The sequence below is a fragment of the Sphaerodactylus townsendi genome, linkage group LG16 (assembly GCF_021028975.2).
Source record: "Sphaerodactylus townsendi isolate TG3544 linkage group LG16, MPM_Stown_v2.3, whole genome shotgun sequence".
NCBI lineage: Eukaryota > Metazoa > Chordata > Lepidosauria > Squamata > Sphaerodactylidae > Sphaerodactylus > Sphaerodactylus townsendi.
Genome location: NC_059440.1, coordinates 21,178,515 through 21,194,307, shown reverse-complemented (window position 1 = coordinate 21,194,307; position 15,793 = coordinate 21,178,515). Strand labels below are relative to the sequence as shown.

The 15,793-nt window shown below is 45.7% G+C and overlaps 1 protein-coding gene across 2 annotated transcripts in view; it reads left to right on the top strand.

Moving 5' to 3' along the window:
• Positions 1–15,793, top strand: part of KCNAB2 (potassium voltage-gated channel subfamily A regulatory beta subunit 2) — a 115,265-nt gene that overhangs the window by 2,306 nt on the left and 97,166 nt on the right. Inside the window, exon 1 of one of the 2 annotated variants that reach the window (XM_048518539.1) lies at positions 1,570–1,702. The exons of the other annotated variant lie outside the window; for it this stretch is intronic. The gene's annotated coding sequence lies outside the window, so the exon portion shown is untranslated. Of the gene's footprint in view, positions 1–1,569; positions 1,703–15,793 lie in introns of those variants that run through there. 2 annotated transcript variants of the gene reach the window in all.

Sequence of the window (15,793 nt, the reverse complement as noted above, 5' to 3'; positions counted from 1 at the left end):
GAGAGAAAGGCGGGGAATAAATCCAAACTCTTCCTTCCTTCTTTTTATCTTTTCATTTCTTATTTGCAACAAGGGGGGGGGGGTTGTATGATGTTGAATTAAATGTCCTGCATGCAGTTAAGCTACTTACCATCAAAATTTCAATGGCAGTAAGGGAAACCGTAGCAGGTCAGAAGAAAAGAAAAAGGCCTGGCAAACAAGACATGCATATAACAAACATATTAACAGGTCTGTTAAACGATGCCTTAAATACCATTCTTCCTGCAGGCTGGCAATCTAATTAAAGTTCCTTTTAGATGTATTGTCGAAGGCTTTCACGGCCGGATTCAACTGGTTGTTGTGGGTTTTCCAGGCTATGTGGCCGTGGTCTGGTTCTCGTTCCTAACGTTTGTTAGGAACAAGATCTTGTTCCTAATGTTTCGCCTGCATCTGTGGCTGGCATCTCTCTGTGATACACCTCTGAAGATGCCAGCCACAGATGCAGGCAAAATGTTAGGAACAAGATCTACCAGACCATGGCCACACAGCCCGGAAAACCCACAACAGCCAGTTCCCTTTAGATGTTTGATGTGGTAGGGCACGCTTACACAAACCCCTGTTCGTACGCATCTTGCAAGATGTGGCAATAGTTGGCTTTAATTAAGGATTAGACAAATTCCTGGCTGATAGATCAACTCATGGTGGCTAAGAGGAACCTCCATGCTGTGGAGCAGAATACCTCCATACACCAGTTGTGCAACTGAGAACCTTTCTCTTTTTCCATCATGCTTTGCTCATGAAGTTGAATACGGTAAATCTGTCTGGCCACAGTTGAAAACAAGATGCTGGACTGCATGAACTTTGCTCTGTTCAGCTGTGCTCATTTTAGGTTCCTGCCCTCAAATGTTCTTGCTACGGTTCTTCTGCAAAATATTTTTCTAAAAAAATCACATGTACCTATGTGGCTTTTCCCTAGAAACCGTCTTTCTCTTTGCCTTATTAAGCCAGATATACGGTTCAAGATAGTCATCTCTTTGTTCTTTGTGCAAACCAAGGGCATAGTTCTTTGTGCGTCTATTTAGCATCGTGTTTAAAGATAGCAATGACCCAGTGTTGGAGCAGTTCTCCCTCACTGCGAGAGGAAGCGCATTGAAAAGCTTATGAATGCTCAGTTGCGGTCAATCGTCTTTCCTAGTAGTCAGACTGGGAAACAGTGGTGGCGGGGGTTGTGTGTGTTTGGGGCTGGGGAGGTCCCTAAGCAAAGAAAATTATATGCAGGCAAGTGGGTTAGGGCCAAAGTATGTGGTCTAGCGATTTGCTGTAGGGAAGGGTCTCCTTGTGTATTTCTCCTCTGCCTTCATAACTGCTTTTGGGTTTCCTGCTTGTGCAGCCGGTTGCTGAGTGTGTGTGTGTGTGTGTCTTCTTGCTCAACTTCCTGTCGAGCGTAGCCCTGCTTTTAACCCGCTCCCCATCTCTGACTTTGGCAACATCCAGCGTCTTGATAAAGCTTGGCAGGAAACGACCGGCTTTGCATTTTCTGCTTGGTGGCACCCATGTTGGTTGGATGCTGTCGCTGTCACATCTGTGCACGCTCTTGAACGTAACGCGGATAATTTTATATCCACATCACACGAGCGGAGGTGGTGGTGGTGAAGTCAAATGTAATGGCTGCCCCTGAAGGAAGCGTGGAGCTACAGCTTCTGACATTTCCAGCCGCGTTGAGGTATGAAATGAGCCCTTCGGAGTTCGCCGGCTTACCTGATTTCTGTTGATTTGGCTGCTTAGTGAGAGACAGTGCATGTGTGGTGGCTTAGTGTCAGACTAGGGTCTGGAAGGCCCGGGTTCGAATCCTCACTCTGCCATGGAGGCTCGGTGGGTGGCTTTGGGCCAGTCACACACACTCAGCCCAGCTTGCTGCAGAGTTGTGAGGAGAAAATTTAAGACAGGGAATGATGTAAGTTGCTTAGAAAGGTGGGGTGTAAGTGAAGACCTGGAACTATATAACTCCAGGCTAGCCTGATCTTGTCAGATCTCAGAAGCGAAGTAGGGTTGGCCCTGGTAAGTATTTAGGTAAGAGACCTTTCAAGGAACACCAAGGTTGTGACACCGAGGCCTGGAATGGCAAACCACCTCTCTTGCCTTACAGATTCACCAAAGGTCAGGTGTGATGTGACAGCAAAATGGGGGCGGGGGGGGGGGGGAAGGGAGGAAGATGTAACGCAGCAGTTGCCAGATTTCTAGTTGCTGAGGAAGGCTTTTTATCTGATTTAAAACCAGATATATGCTTTATGGCGAGATTCATAGGTTCATTTTTAGATCATATAATCACAGTCTTGCTGCTGTGTGTATGTGGGTGGGATTCCCTACTGCTCTGGGTGCTCTTTCTCCCCCACACGCCACCCACCCCGCTTGTACTCAGGCTCACTGGCACAAAAACACCAACAATTGTGCCCTGTGGCCCAGCAACTGTACTGCCTTCTGATCCTCTGAAGATGCCAGCCACAGATGCAGGCAAAACGTCAGGAGAGAAGGCTGCTAGAACACGGCCATACAGCCCGGAAACCACACAGCACCCAAATGTACTGTCTTCTATTCCCTTTCCCCTTCCCAGCAGCTCTGTATTGTAAAACTACACCGCAACTTAGCTGGGGAATTAAAATAGCTCTTTAAGGGGTCCAAACGGGGAGAGAAGGAAATGCAAAGCTTATTTTTGCCCCATAGCGGCTGCAGGCAGAGCATTCATGGGGATCCTCCCTTGATAAACTTTGGCCAGCAGTTCTCAACCTGTGGGTCGCGACCCCTTTGGGGGGGTCGAACGACCCTTTCACAGGGGTCGCCTAAGACCATCGGAAAACGGTCTTTTTATATTTTATATATACCAATTTTATGGTTGGGGGTCACCACATGAGGAACTGTATTAAAGGGTAGTGGCATTACAAAGGTTGAGAACCACTGATCTAAACAATGCATGTTCTAGGGTTTGCACCTCCCTGGACTTTCATGGACAGACTCTCTCTGCCCAAGGAATCCTTTTAAATTTTCTTTCTAGGACTTCTGAGGGGCAGGCAAATCCTTGGCTAGTGTGTAAGCCCTCCTGATAACAGCAATGACAACAACAACAACAACAACATCTTTTTTAGGCATAAATACCAGAAAAACCATAGCAAGGAAAAAAAGATGGACAAATCAAGTCAGAAAAACGATACATCTCTTACAGTCAGGACCTGCAATAAAAACTGGGCTGTTTTCCCTAACACCGTAGGATCGTTACTATTCAGTGGTTTTACAGTACTCGCTTTAGGAGAGCAGTTGTGTACAGTCCCTATTAGTAAGGGATCTCTGAAAAGCTTGTATTTTAGGCAGCTAAACAGTATATGTTCCAGTGATTCAATAAGTGTTGGACAGTACGGACACACTCTATACGAAGAAGGAATATTGCCAAACCAGCCCTGTAGTAGAGCTGGAGAAAAGATTGGCCAATATCTGGACGATCGGAGGCAGCTTCCAGTGTTCCTGAAGGATTAAGCTTGTCGTTGCCTCTCTCTCTCTCTCCCCTTGGTTTTCCTCGTCTGTCACGCAACAGTGTGAAAGAATGGCCAGGCTGTTGCAGCGCAGTCTGCCGTAACATTTTGTGACCAGAGAATGACCTGTAGGGCCGTTGCCGTATGTGAGCGCAAGCCATGCGGAAGAGGTTGTGTGTGCGGGTTGTTTTCAGCCGTCCAGGAAGCCCGCCATAGTTCGCAGTGCTGCTAGTGTGCGATGTGACGGGAGGCTGTCCGTTCGTGCGAAACGTCCTCTTCCGACGTGAAGCCACAGGTGTCTTTTGAGGCCACCCACTCCGGGGCGGCAAACTTTTACTTGAGAAGTTGCGTTTGATTGCTTCGTGCGCACGCCAGACTGTTGGGGCAGCTGCGATGTCCACCTCAGGCTCGAAGGGAGCGTGTTTCTTTCTCCGAGATTCACTCTCTCGGTATCTTCTCTGTCTGGTGCGCCACGCAGAGCAGTCTCCTCAGCCGCTCCGGCTCGAATCGCCTATTGAACATCTTTCCCTATGTGCGTCCCAAAGCTGAGATGAAATGCGGAAGGTGAAATGAGGTCTTGCGTGGCAATCGGGAGCAGAGAGCCAAGGGCCATTTCAGATCGGGAAAATGGTACTTGGGGCGTAGGGGGTCGGACTTAAAGCCTCCTTCACATTGTGGTCCTGGTGTAAATTACATTACCACTTCCCCATATCCCTAAACATTAAATTTTAAAAAGGGATGGGCTTTCTGTCCACAAAATTCCGGGCATCATGCTTATTTAACCTCCCTATTTTAATATGCTAGAAAGAGCACATTGGATTTAATGGCTGCTGCCATGTCGTTAAGATCCCTTAAATGCCTCCAAGTAAATACAAGCGAACACGTGCTTGAAAACCTGCAGCCCATTCTGTATGTCCCAGGAGAGGTTCTGGAGCCCCTTTCTAAACGGATCATGAAGCCCTTTACAGCAAACTATGCAACAGAGGCAAGCTCTGTTGTAAAAGATGACTGCAGAATGTGGTGTGCTTTTAGACTAGGGTCCAGAGGCACCACGGCATGTGCCAACACCTTCTCTAAGAGCCAGTGTGGTATAGTGGTTAAGAGCAGGTGGATTCTAATCTGGAGAACCGGGTTTGATTCCCCACTTGTCCACCTGAGTGGCTGAGGCTTATCTGGTGAACCAGATGTGTTTCCACACTCCTACAGTCCTTCTAGGTGACCTTGGGCTAGTCACAGTTCTCCCAGAACTCTCTCAGGCCCACCTACCTCACCAGGTGTCTGTTGTGGGGAGAGGAAGGGAAAGGAGTTTGTAAGCCACCTTGAGTCTCCTTACAGGAGCGAAAGGTAGGGTATAAATCCAAATTCTTCTTCTTCTCTGCCTGCCAAGTGTTTTTAGGAAGTAAGTGGAGCCAGGTAGGATTTTTTCCCAGCAAAAATTCTGATTGGCTGTGCAGATTTTTTTTAAAAATGTCAATTAGGCAGCAGTTGTCTCCACAGCACAAGAATTTACACAGTGTTACTGAAGTTAAGCTGTGGCAGTCATCTGGGGAAAGCAGTGGCAAACTACCCCACAAGAGCAGCTTGCCTATAAAATCACTTCTCGCAGTGGTACCACAGGGTCAGATACGACTGAAGGGGAAAGTTTACCTTTACCTTTTTAATTCATTTTGTGGTTGGCTCCTCCTCCCGTGGCAACCATTTTGTCCTTGCACCAACCATGTTATTCCAGAATTCCGAACGTGCCCACAGCCTCCAAAACGTGGGCGACCCCTGTTCTAGACCGACAAACCTTTGCAAGTCAGTTGTAACAGAAATAAAGCCTTGCAGGTCACTTGCAAGCAACAGAAATTAAAACAAGTCCTAAATGGCCAGCTATCTTGTGGCAGAAGCTTTTGTGGACTGGAGTCCACTGTATCCTACACACGAAGATTGTCAACACTTACGCCAATGTCAGTCTTTAAAGAGCCACAAGATTCCTTTTTGTTTTTGAGAAGGATAGAGAAGAAACATAACGGCAAAATGAAGAACGCTAGCGCAGATCTGACTTCCGGCACTGCTTGGCTGACTCACAGAATTGCGCCCTTCTAAATCCATTGAAGCAAATTGGTTTAGAATTTTGTCTGTTTAATTTGTACTCCCATCCCCCTTTCTCGCTAAGACTCAAAGCGGATTATGCAATTTAAAACAGTGCAGTCTCGGAGCATTATAATACATGCAGTTTGCAATGAGGGGTTACAAAATTAGACAGTGGTGCTGCTAACATACTACATGCCACAAGACGGTGTAAAACATACGACCAGCAATGAAGCAAAACTCACTAGGATGTTGTGGGTTTTCTGGGTTGTATGGCCATGTTCCAGCACTATTTTCCCCTGGTGTTTCGCCTGCATCTGTGGCTGGCGTCTTCAGAGGAGGCTCATTTCTAGATTTTTGGAACCCTGGAATTTCTGCTGTGGGTGAATTGATCCTCTGAAGATGCCAGCCACAGATGCAGGTGAAATGTCAGGGGAAAATAGTACTGGAACAAAAAATCCCCATATTGCCTCCCTAGGTCCCTCTGATCATCGGAGGAGAATCTACTGGTGGTCCCCGGCCCGAAAGACATCCGGCTGGCCTCTACTAGGGCCAGCTGGGTTGATTGAATCTATCTATCTATCTATCCATTCATTCATCTAGGCTCCATTCATTCATTCGATGCCTTGAGTCTATCTTATCTGTCGGTCGGTTTGTTTATTATTCATCTAGGCCCAGGCTTCCATTCATCTATCTATCCATTTGATCCTGTCTGTCTGTCTGTCTGTCTGTCTGTCTGTCTGTCTGTCTGTCTGTCTGTCTGTCTGTCTATCTATCTATCTATCTATCTATCTATCTATCTATCTATCTATCCATTTGATCCTGGCCTCCGGTGGGCTGGGGTGTGTGTGTGTGGAATAGGGGTTTTATTGCCATCTTTTACAGCTAAAGTTCTCTAGAAATTTTCTTGGGGTTTTAAATTGTAATAGTTTTTAATGCTGTTATAATTATGTTGTGCACTGCCCTGAGCCCTTTGGGGGAGGGCGGTTAAGAAACTGAAAAGACAGACAGGCAGGCAGGCAGGCAGGCAGGCAGGCAGGCAGGCAGGCAGGCAGGCAGGCAGGCAGATAGATAGATAGATAGATAGATAGATAGATAGATAGATAGATAGATAGATAGATAGATAGATAGATAGATAGATAGATAGATAGATAGATAGATAGATAGATAGATAGATAGATAGATAGATAGATAGATAGATAGATAGATAGATAGATAGATAGATAGATAGATAGATAGATAGATAGATAGGGAAAAAAACAAGGGATTCATTCAGAGTGTTAATCAGAAACTTGGCCACCATTTCCAATATCTGAGGATCCCACATTCAAGTATTCTAGAATTACAACAGGGGCTCACAAAGGGGCCAGAAGAAAAAAGGTCTAAAACTATAAAATTTTGGGCAAACAAACAGCTTGTACAGTGTGCTCTGCCACCTTCTGCTGCCAAGGTAAAGGTCACACCCTCTGCTGCAGATTTCTAGAAACCTCTGAGGTAATGTGAGAGGGAACGTGTTGGTTCTTGCCCTGGTGATCACCCATCTCAGTTTAGGGTCAGAAAGTATATTTAAATAATTGGCTATCTGACATTTCCTGGGTATAATGTTAAAATGAAAGGGTGAACAGAAACTCCTTGCTTGAACAATTAATGATCGACATTCCTGATCAAATAATCGCTCCTTAATCTGGTGAAGGATCTCACTGGGGGAGAGCATATGAAGCTGGTCCAAAGCAAAACCCAAGGAAAATATATTGGTTTCTTGTTCCAACACACTATCTGCTATAGAAAGTCCTTGGTCCCTAACACTGATGTTTTGAGAGGAGGAGGGGGGAAATTCTCTGTGTGTTATTCATAATGTGTGATTTTTTTTAAAAAGTAATCTACTATATATATATAAATAAAAAGCTAACAGTGACTTTGTTAGTTATGCCCTAACACCAAAACGGCTGGACGGATCGCCCCCAAATTTTCACATGACATTCCTCCCTGTTGCGGGCAGGTAATCGACCTTCAAATCGCCTGAAAGTCTGCCACCTGAGCTTGGTGGGTGTTCATCTTTCTTACTTCCACACCAGGCCATGAAGCTGGCTGTGTTTAACTGTCACCTTTAGAATGTTCATGCAGTATATCTGTCTGTGGCCTGAGGGGTTGGTGTATGAGCACCAGGAATGTTCTCAGGATAGGCAGAGATGAGCAGGAAACAGTAAACAGGTAATACTGGTAGGTAATACGAGTGGAAGTGAAACACATACACACTTTGCCATGTGAGACGTAAGGTGGGGTCCCCCACACACAGGTAACTTTCACTTTCTGTGCCTCACCCACTGCTACCACACAACACACATACTCTTATTACACATCCAGCTCATCCTCACACACCTCACTCTGCCCTCCCTCACATCCACCCACCACTTACCCACTTCCTCACTCACATCGCCTCAGCTGTCTTTTACTAAAAGCAAGCTGGAGTTTGCCTCTTTCTCTCTAAGAAAATCATGCGGGGTCAAGGAATCCAACACTACTGGCTCTGCTTCTTTTGCACCATGGCCCCTTAAGAACCTAGGGAGCTGGACTCCTCGACCATCCTGAACTCCACCACTACCTCCGCTGCCTGACTGGGATAGCCTCCTTGCCCCAGTTCTGCCTTACCCAAGCCAGGACTGTGCGTGTCAACCAGCCTCATAGACAGCGGGATTTGCACTCTGGACAGTTCCGTTGTGGAATGGAAAGAGTTACCTTATACTAAAAAAACAAGACACCATATAACAATGTGAATTGAAAAGGGAAAGAGGGATTCCATTTGACCACCCCAAAAGGCTATGCTGCAGATCATTGGACCTGCATGTAACATCTGTGTGGGTTGCAGACTGTGATGAGAAGGACAATTGCCACAGCAACACGTGGCCGGGCCCCCTAGTTTTTAAAATAATTTTTTACCAAGTGTTAACCAAGATGTCACAAATCAATTCCAATACACCAAGCAACATATATACAGTCTGAACCACAACAGCAAGAAAGCAAACAAACAGAAACCAAATAGATCTGTTTCACTTCCTACTAACCTCAGATTTTCATCTTAAAACAATTTCTAACAATCCTTATTCTAGATTCATAGTCTTCTAAATTAGTATATAAACTGATTCTAGCATCTATATATTAAATTACCACTACTGTACCATTATATTACAAACTTTATTACGCCAATAATAATAGCTATATATATATATATATATACATACACACACACACACATATATATACACATATACATATGTGTACATGTATATATGTGTGTGTATGTATGTATATGTGTGTGTATATATATATATTCCTAAAAAGAATTTATTAAAATCTTAATGTTGTAAATATATTAAATGCATGAAAGATTTTATTTGCTTAGTATAATTCACAAGAGGGTTCCAGTCTTTAAGAAAATGTGCTATTTTTTTATATTTTAACAATGTCAATAATTTATCTATTGCAGCATGTTTTTTTAATTAATTGTTGGTAGCAGAGTTGCATGGCAGCTGTTATGCCAGTTGGACTTTGCTTGCAGAATCCAAGGCTTAGAGGGCTTAGTAAAATGGTTGAGGTTGCTCAGCAACCTCAAAAATGGCCTTTGAGAGATCAGTGGGCATTATTTTATTAAAGCTTCAGGCATTTTTTCGATTATTTTAGGGAGTTTCAATCGTTCTATTTCAGATTTTTCTGCAAGCCTGGAACTTCCACCACTCCTCATCAGTCCCAATTTCCTTTTCGCAGATCTATTGATCTACGGCAGTGTTTCCCAACCTTTTCGAGATCAGGGTACCCTTGACCTCACTCTTCATATCTCATGGTACCCCCCTGCTCAGCCACCCTCCACACCTTCTCCTCCCATTGCCCCTGCTTGCCACACACCCTTACACCTCTCCCTCCCAGGTGAAGGGTAGCACTGGGGATGATGTGGGTGGTTGCTGACCCGGTGTGTGCAGGTCTCTGCCCCATGGGCCGGGGCCCCATGTCCTTGCTGGCACCGTGTGGAGACACCACAAAAATGAGGGGGGGGAGATGGTAGTGTTGTCCGCTGTACCCCCCTGGGACATGCTCAATGGGCACTCCTTGTGTACCAGGGAACCCTGGTTGAAAATGGCTGATCTACGGTATGGTTCAGAATTAAATATGCATTGAAAAATGATGGCCCATAGTCTGAGAGGCAATATCTTCTAGCTTCTCTTGTGGAAAGGGTGGGGTGTTTGTAAAAATGAAGTTTAGGAGCACAGGTCCTTCCCTCCCCTACACTAAAGAAATTTGGGTTAGTTTAAAAGCAAAAAACGTTGTTTGGAAAGTGAAGGTAAAGAGGGTTGCCGCAGCCTCAGAACTGGGAAATTGCTAGAGGTTCTGGTGTACGGCAAAGACGTGAGCGCTCTGGAAGGCTGATGTCCCTGGGCGACAGTAGCCAGCCGGGTGACTGCGCGAAGAAGTGCTTGAGTCACTGTGAACTTCCTGAAAGATTTGCCTGCAGGCAAGGACGCCGTCTCCAGCCGAGCAAAATGAACAGGCCTGCGTGCCTCTGATTAAAATATATTTGAACAAATGAATAGCTGAAGAAGCTAGCATCTGGCAACATGAAGACAGGAGGACTTCTGTCTGCTCCTGGGATACTGGGAGAGCCAGTGTGGTTTGGTGGCGAAGAGCGATAGACTCTAACCTGGAGAACCAGGTTTGATTCCCCATTCTGCCACATGAGCAGCGAACTCTACTCTGGTGAACTGGATTTGTTTCCGCACTCCTCCACATGAAGCTTGCTGGGCCACCTTGGGCCAGTCCTAGTTCTCTCAGAACTCTCTCAGCCCCACCTACCTCACAAGATGTCCGAGGAGTTGAGACTCCTTACAGTTGAAGAAGAAATTTGGATTTATACCCACTTTTCTCTCCTGTAAGGAGACTCAAGGTGGCTTACAAGCTCCTTTCCCTTCCTCTCCCCACAACAGACACCTTGTGAGATAGGTGGGACTGAGAGAGTCCTGAGGGAACTATGACTAGCCCAAGGTCACCCAGCAGGAATGTAGGAGTGCAGAAACACATCTGGTTCACCAGATAAATCTCTTTCACAGAGAGAGAGGAGTGGGGAATCAACCCCTGTTCTCCAGATTAGAATCCACCTGCTCTTAACCACTACACCACGCTGGCTATCAAAGCTGAGAAAAGTAGGGTAGAAATCCAAGCTCTTCTTCCCACTCAACCAATAGGATTTTATTCTCAGTTTTCTGTAAACATGGAAAGCACTAGTTTGCTCAGTTAGTTCATTGATCTGGGAAGAACTGACTTTGCAGAGCCTGCAGCTAAGGCCGAGGTGCTTCTCAGCCGATGGACTCCTGGACTGCTGACTTGCAGCAGGCAGTGTGGATGCAAGTTTTCCAGGTATGGGGGTGGGCAGCTTGGCAAAGGGCGCAGGGATGCATCAGCTTTAACCGATGATGGATGAGAAGAGGGAGAAACCCCAGGAGGCTGGAGTTAGCAATCGGGATCTTTAAAATTGAGAATAATGTTGCGGCTTCTGTTTCCATCCCGTGCCTGCATCACAGGAACCCTGCCAGATCTAACCATCTAGCTCGGTACCGTTTGCAGCAGCAATTGGGCTGGTACTTGCAGGTGGTCCACAGACAGTTCATCTTGGCATTAACCTTCTCCAGTGCTGGGGGCTCAAGGGGGGAGACTGCTTCTGAGCACGGAAGCAATCTGTCTGCTGGAGTGTATTGTAAAGTTTACCCTTCCAGTCCTTCTTCCAAGACATGCACGATTCTTCCTTCTCCAATTTAGAAGAAGAGTTTGGATTTATACCTCACCTTTCTCTCCTGTAAGGAGACTCAAGGTGGCTTACAAGCTCCTGTCCCTTCCTCTCCCCACAACAGACACCTTGTCACGTAGGTGGGCCTGAGAGAGGCCTGAGAGAACCGTGACTAGCCCAAGGTCACCCAGCAGGAATGTAGGAGTGCAGAAACACATCTGGTTCTCACTAGATAAGCCTCTGCCGCCAGGGTGGGAGGAGTGGGGGAATCAAAACCCAGTTCTCCAGATTAGAATCCACCTGCTTCTAACTACTGCACTACGCTGGTTTTGGCTCTCAACATGATGGCAGTTGTTAGGGCGGACTTATTATTCCAGAGTTATGGATACTTACTTCTATCAGCTCTCGCCAGCATGGCCAATTGGCCATGCTGGTAGGGGCTGATGGGAATTGTAGTCCATAACATCTGGAGTGCCAAAGGTTCGCCACCACGGGTTTAGGCTGTGAGAGAGAATGACTATCCCAGGGTCACCCAGAAAGTCTTGTGGTAGGGTAGGGATGTTAAATCTTTAGGGGCTGTCATCAAATCTAAAGAGTTCTTTTTAAACCAATTAATTAGCTTTTCTATGAGGAGCAGCTCAATTCATTACCACTTTCCATAGTCTTCAAAGGTCTTGTGAAGGTGGCTGAGAAGGCACAACAGCCCTGTTGAGAGCCAGTGTGGTGTAGTAGTTAAGAGTGGTGGGCTTTAATTGGGAGAACCAGGCTTGATTCCCCACTCCTTCACACGAATGGCAGACACTTACCGTATATACTCGTGTATAAGTCGACTCGCATATAAGTCGAGGCACCTAATTTTACCACAAAAAACTGGGAAAACGTATTGACTCGCATATAAGTCGAGGGTGGGAAATGCAGCAGCTACTGGTAAATTTCAAAAATAAAAATAGATACCAGTAAAATTACATTAATTGAGGCATCAGTAGGTTAAATGTTTTTGAATATTTATTTCAAAGAAAAACAGTAAACTAGCTCTGTAAGTGGAAAAGGGAGTCAACAAAAACAATATGGTCTCAACAATAACTTTAAAAGTACAAAAACCTTAGCTCAACCAGCAACCAAGCTAAAACACAAGAGTTAAAATTCTTCAAAACTGGATTTTTGGTCAGGGGAGGAATGTTTATGTTAGCAGTACCAACATTTCAGAGTATCTTTAGGAGACCCTCCTGATGATACCACCCAGATTTGGTGAAGTTTGGTTCAGGGGATCCAAAGTTATGGACCTTCAAAATGTAGCCCCATCTACTATTAGCTTCCATTGGAAACAATGGGGGATGGGGCACCCCCTAAACCAGGGGTAGGGAACCTGCGGCTCTCCAGATGTTCAGGAACTACAATTCCCATCAGCCTCTGTCAGCATGGCCAATTTGCCATGCTGGTAGGGGCTGATGGGAATTGTAGTTCCTGAACATCTGGAGAGCCGCAGGTTCCCTACCCCTGCCCTAAACCAAACATCACCAAACCTGGCTGTTATCATCAGGAGTGTCACCTGATGATATCCTGAAATTTTGGTGCCACTAGTCTAAAAACTGAGCCCCCTAGCGGCTGACAAAATTAAAACCCTAAAAATTTTTTTAAAAAATACAGCTGACTTGGGTATAAGTTGAGGGGGGCTTTTTCAGCACAATAAATGTGCTGAAAAACTCGACTTATACACGAGTATATACGGTATCTGATGAACGAGATTTGTTTCCCCACTTCTACATTCCTGCTTGGTGACCTTGGGCTTGTCACAGTTCTTTAGATCTCTCTCAGCCCCACCTGCTTCACATGGTGTCAGTTGTGGGGAGAGGAAGGGAAAGGAGCTTGTAAGCCTCTTTGAGTCTCCTTACAGGAGAGAAAGGGGGGGTATAAATCCAAACTCTTCTCCTTCTGTCAGATTTGCAACAGCAGATGTGGGGGCAATACTTATGCCAAGAGTAAGTGCCTTGCCTAAAGCCACCGGGTGAACTCACGCCAGAGGTATAATTTGAACACAGGACAGGAAGCCCCCTTGTTTGGTATTTAGTCGCATCTGATTACACAGATGGCTAAACCTGAATTAAGGTCCTTTTTGAGACTCCTAGCGGAAGAAGTCGATATAAAACAGAATCAAAGATCTGCCTAGTTTTGTTCATAAAGTTTTCAAAGGGTCCAAAAATACATTTCCATGTTATCTCTCTTGTATTTTGCACAGTGTATATCAGCAAGGATTTATTGTTATTGTTACGGAGACTCATTGTTTGCCTTTCCATTCAAAGATTATTTGAGGCATTTTGCAATAACGATCCATGAATAAGAAGCATTCAACCACAAAAGGGAATGTCTGTGCTAACCGGTTAGGAGACAACGCCATAAATACCATCCGCATTTTAAAATGGCAAAAAACACACAAGCAGCAGAAGCCTCAAACAGATTTTTGTGAAACAAGTCTAAAATAGACCTCACAATCTGGAATCCGAAGGCTATGTGTGAATCAATCTAGCTAGCACTTTCACAAGCCTTCTGAAACAGCAACTTTTTAAAGATAAGGACAGAAGGAATATTTGTATGTCAGTGCTGTGCCTGAATCCTACCACTGTGAAATCCTTAACGCTTAGGCCCCTTCCGCACAAAGAGAATAATGCACATCCCATCCACTTCCACAATGGTTTGAAAACGGATTTTGCTATTCCGCACAGTAAAATCCAGCTTGAAAGTGCATTATTCTGCATGTGTGGAAGGGGCCTTAATGGCTCTGGCTTTACACTCTGGGTCTGGCTGGTGGATCGTTTTGATTGCAAAAATGTGCTTCTGCGGGAGATCGTATGGACAAATAGGTGGCTTGAAAGAATGCAGAAGTTGTATCGTCAAAGGCTTTCATGGCCGGATTCAACTGGATCCACCAGACCACGGCCACACAGCCCTGCAGAAGTTGTGCTTCTCTGAGTGTCTGCAGAGCTGCTCGGCATGTCTTTAAAGCCTTTGCAGGCAGCTGGGAGGTGGCACATAGCTTAGAGGCTTAGGTTACAAAGGCCCCTTGTAATTTCGGATTTATTACTGGTGAAGGAATGATGAAAGATCTCTGCTTGAGCATTTGAGGAGCCTATGAAGGTGCTGCAAATACTTATCATTGGTCTGTATTCCTATTGTGGCACAGCAAGACAATTGGAGCTGATAGCACCACTTTGGTTCCGCTGTGCTATCCTACTCAAGGGGGAAGTCTCTTTTAGGGTAGAACGGATCCTGAAGCGCCCTAATTCCATATTGTACACTGCAGGTACATAGGAAAATACCATGGAAGTCACATTTCTCCAGTACTTCGGCTTTGTAAACCAGCCCTTGAATTTGGTGTCATGTCTGTTGGCAACTAAGCTTGCTGTGTTATTTTATTATTATTTTATTATGAATGACCTCGTTGTGTGAATTCCTGAATGAAAGCTGCAGTCCTTTGCCCTCACCCCAGCATGTTCGTTTGGCAACATTCTGTGCTTGGCGTGGGGGATGACGGTTGTTCTTTTAAAGCACCCACAAATTCAAGGAAGATGGGTCGTTCAGTGATCACAAGAGCCAGCCTGGTGTAGTGGTTAAGAGCAGGTGGATTCTAATCTGGACAACCAGGTTTGATTCCCCACTCCTCCACCTGAGTGGCAGAGGCTTATCTGGTGAACCAGATATGTTTCTGCACTCCTACGTTCCTGCTGGGGGACCTTGGGCTAGTCACAGTTCTCTCAGAATTCTCTCAGACCCACCAACCTCACAAGGTGTCTGTTATGGGGAGAGGAAGGAAAAGGAGTTTGTAAGCCTCCTTGAGTCTCCTTAAAGGATAGGAAGGTTGGGTATAAATCCAAAATCTTCCTCCTCCTCCTCTTCTTCTTCATTTGACATGATAATTGGGAATGGAGCTTCAGTCTTCAGGGGCAGTGTACCAGATGCTGGAGGGAAATGGGTATAGGTTACTTTTTGTGTCCTGCTTCTGAGCTCCCCAGTGGCTGCTGCTGAAACCAGAAAGCTTAGAGGGAAAGGAATTTGGTCTGAGCTCGGCCTGATCTTACATTCCTGCCACACTGGCATCATCTTGCAAAGCTCGAAGCAAGGAGGATGGCTGCTTGGAAAGGCAGGAATCTGTTCTTGTTTGGCACCTGGCATTCCTTTGCAGACTGTCCCAGAAACACTCTCCCTCAGCTGTGTAAGCAGGCAGAAAACCAGCAATGTCTCACCTGGTTTCCCTGACCCCCCCCCCTCCACTCCAGTTGCTGCATAGATTCTCTTTAAGAAGTGGGGGAGTGGGGGAAGGATACCAAATATTCCTCGGCTCCTCAAGTGAGGCCACAAGAGGTCTGCCCGCTGAGTCATCAGACTGTTGAAATCTCTGCCGAAGCACATCGGGGAAATTGTTGCTGAGTGGCTGGGTTCAGTGCTGATTTACAGC